Source organism: Crocodylus porosus, unplaced genomic scaffold (assembly GCF_001723895.1).
Source record: "Crocodylus porosus isolate Cpor-Errol unplaced genomic scaffold, CroPor_comp1, whole genome shotgun sequence".
Taxonomy (NCBI): Eukaryota; Metazoa; Chordata; order Crocodylia; family Crocodylidae; genus Crocodylus; species Crocodylus porosus.
The window spans coordinates 29,801,667-29,805,056 of NW_017728917.1; the positions used below are offsets into that span (position 1 = coordinate 29,801,667).

Here is a 3,390-nt window from a genome sequence, read left to right on the forward strand (position 1 = left end):
GCAATCGGTGCCGCGCCCGCTAACGCCCACAGAGCGATGGCCCCGCTCGGGGCCGCCTCCGCCACGGGCGCAGCGCGAAGGCTGTATTTCCGCCCCGCGCCCACGATCTTGGCCCCGCAGCACGAGAGAGCTGCCCTGTCCCCCCCTCGCGCACCAGGAGCCCGACCCAACCCGGCTGCCCGCGCCACCGAGGCTCCCCCGCCTCGGGCCCGAGGCGGGCGGAGCCTTCCCGCGCACTAGGCCAGAGTGCGCCACAGCCGCCGCCATCTCCCCTTCCCTTGGCGCTGCGCCGCGAGCCCCTCACCAGGGCCGCCCCCCGGCCCGGCCGGTACCTGACGGCCGCCGCCTGCTGCCGGGAGCGCGAGTGACGAGGCCCCGCTGCTCCGCTCCGCGCCGCCCACCGCTGCTACCCTCCTGGCTGCGCCACACGCGGTTTGCGCACGGCCCCACGCCCTCACGCTCTCCCCCCCCAGCCCCTCCCTTCTGCTCTGCGCACGGCTCCCTATCCAGCTCGCGCAACCAATGGGCACCGGCCACTGCGGCTGAAGCATCCAATTAGCGCTGGAGATCAGGCAACCAATTGGGGCCGTCCGACGGTGGGCGGTGCCCGCCTCCCGGCCCAGGCGCCTCAGCCTGCCCTAGGCCGGGGGGAGGGGGCTAGTGTCCCTGCGCTGCGGCTTGGGCCGGGCCCTGCCTCGGGCTGCGGCGCCGCCTCGTTCGCTGAGTGCGGCTGGGACGCGGCGGCTGCTTCTTGTCCCCGCCCTGCGGACGCGGCGGTGACGCGGCATTGCCCCGGCGGAGTGCAGGGGGTGCGAGGCCGGCGCTCTAGCCATGACTCAGCGCCGCCCTCGCCAGTCTCCGGGGCGGCGCTGTCCCGCGATGCGGTGCTCCGCGAGCCGCTCCCCCCGCCCGCGCACCTCTTCAGCCTCCGGGGGGAGGCGCCCCGCGTGTCTCCGGTCTCCTTTCCCCGGGGCTGCCGCCGAGCCGCTGGCCTGGCGTGTCTCGGCTCCCAGGGGGCGAGGGTGGCTGTACCACTTCCAGCCTGGCACCGGCCTGGCTTTTGCCACCGCAGCCTCGTTCGCACACTCCAGCCCTGCAGGCCAGCCGGCAGCGCGGGGCAGAGTGGTCGGCGCAGCCTGGGGGTGGCGGATGGAGCAGGAATCACAGGGGAGGGAGAAGAAAGCGGAGTAGCAAATGGGGAAAGGTATCAGAGGGCACTGAGGAGTCCGTTGGGCCAATTTGTGACCAAAAAGGGTTGTCATGGGGAATGGCAGCCATCCTGAATGAAAGTCCCTTGGCTTCAGGTCTCTCAGAAGAACTGGGCTTACACAGCTGAGCAGGAAGAGGCCTTAAGCGTGTTTACTTCAAATCCCTTCAGAGACAGGATTTGCTGCCCTTTAACCATGCCAGATGCCTGTCCAGCCTCTTGGTGAAAACCTCCATGTGAAGGAGATAACACAAGTTCCCCAGGCAGCCTTCTCCACTGTGCTACTGCTCCTACAGTTAGATGTTTCTTTTCCTCAAGTTTGGAAATGGCTGGTACTGTATTGTGAATAACAAATACTGATCAAATGTGAGGTCACTAATAGGAAACTTAAACCATTCTAACAGGTATCACAAGACTTAGTGTAAATCCAGGAGAGCTTACAAGTCTCTAGTCCATCTCTCCCACCAACCACTCTCATGATACTTCACCACTTCAGTGATAGATGGCTGCCCTTATGACCTTGATGGGAAGAAAATATAGTTAATCCAAGACTTGCGTCCTTTCATTCCTAAATATATTTCTGTCCTTTTTGCTTACCTGTGACTTGTGGTTTGTACAATCTTGTAAGGGTATTACATCAGAGGCCTACTGGTGGTATAGTTGCCTCAAGTGGCCCAGGCAGTCTATGTGTGTGGCACACCACAGATCTGGGATGAGAGGAGGGAGCCGAGTGACAGATAGGGCAGGAAGCAGAAAGCAAGGCGGCAGATGGGGAAGCTGATCAGAGTGACACTTGGGAAGGGTGTGGGGCTAACTTGTGCTATGCCTGCCAAGAAGGTTGGCCCCATATTGTTTACAGTATGTTATTTGTCGCAGCTGCAAGATCATTTAATGAGATTTCCTGTCCTTTTCATAGGGGTTTCACAATCATTGGTTAAATAATGCACCAAAGTGTTTTCTGTGAATTGAATGCCCTCAGTACAAAAGATCCCCCAGCATCTCTAACTGCTCCATGACTTGATCTTCCACACCACAGTGACAATTCCAGCACCTCAAGCGTATAGTAAAAGGTGATTCCTTAGCATAGTGTTTCCTAAACTTTTGATACCTGAGGCATACTTTTTCTGGCAGCACACTTCACTCTTGTACCCAAAAAGTATGTTTATATATGCCAATATATTTCCCCTGGTAGAGTAATGGAATATGTTTTGAATACATATACACACACACACATACATACACACAGACATCCATATTTTTTTCCAAAACATAATCCATTCCCTACCAGGGGAAATCATATCAGTGCTGAGAGGTATTGTTAGAAAAATGACATCAAATACATCTTTCTTTAAGTAAAGGATTAGTTTCTTTTGTCAGCTTTTTTAGCCTCAAGACAGCACTCCATAACTCTTTTGAATTTTGTGGCACCCCAGCTGACAATCACAAAGATAGATCTAAATTCAGAACAGACATGGGAGGGCCCTTGAGGCTAAAAATATTGAGAGTCACTGGTTTAGCTGGTACCACTTAAAGGCAGGTACCAGCTAAACTATGCTATGCCCTACTCACCCTGCTATGCCCTACTCTTTCCACTCTGCCCCTTTTCAGCCCTTGGTCTGTACTATAGGGGTAAGAGCAGCATCCTGCTGCTGAGGCTGCTCCTGCAGGATCTCACACATCAGCAACCACCCTTGTGGCCCCTCCCGCTGGCCCCAGGAGTATAGGAAGAGTGGAGATGACAACCTGCACTGGAAAGTGTGGCTCCATCTGTGTGTTCACCTGCCCTCTTGCTGCAGAGTGTGCTGCTGTGAGTGGGAGCGGGGTATGAGGGGAAGGGAGGGTTAGGGAAGGCAGCTGTGGTGGTGACAGTCTCCAGAGGAGCAGCTGCAGGTACTGTTAGAGTAGCTGGGGCAAGTATAAGATGCTAGATGAGGAAGCTGCGCCAAACATGGAACTCTGCCTATTAGAGAGTGTCCTGCATTTGATGGCTCTCACATTTACCTTCTCACAAAGGGATCTTGCAGCATGCTTCTGTTGCTCTCACAGAACACTAGCATGCTGGGGTACGCCCTTTGGGGATCTGCCTTAGCGATAGAGATTTGTTATGTGAATGAGAAATCTACATGAGGCTTTAAAATGGAAACACTTGAGCCAGTAAAATGGCTTCAGCTGGTGCAAGGTTG

At 56.0% G+C, this 3,390-nt stretch overlaps 1 protein-coding gene across 3 annotated transcripts in view; it reads right to left on the reverse strand.

Annotated features, from left to right (window-relative positions):
• CNBP (CCHC-type zinc finger nucleic acid binding protein) overlaps window positions 1-491 on the reverse strand; it is an 11,863-nt gene extending 11,372 nt beyond the window's left edge. For 2 of the 3 annotated variants that reach the window (XM_019536976.1, XM_019536977.1), the window contains exon 1: window positions 333-457. The gene's annotated coding sequence lies outside the window, so the exon portion shown is untranslated. Of the gene's footprint in view, window positions 1-332 lie in introns of all 3 variants that reach the window. The other variant, XM_019536975.1, reaches the window with a different exon arrangement.
• Window positions 492-3,390: the final 2,899 nt, after the last annotated feature.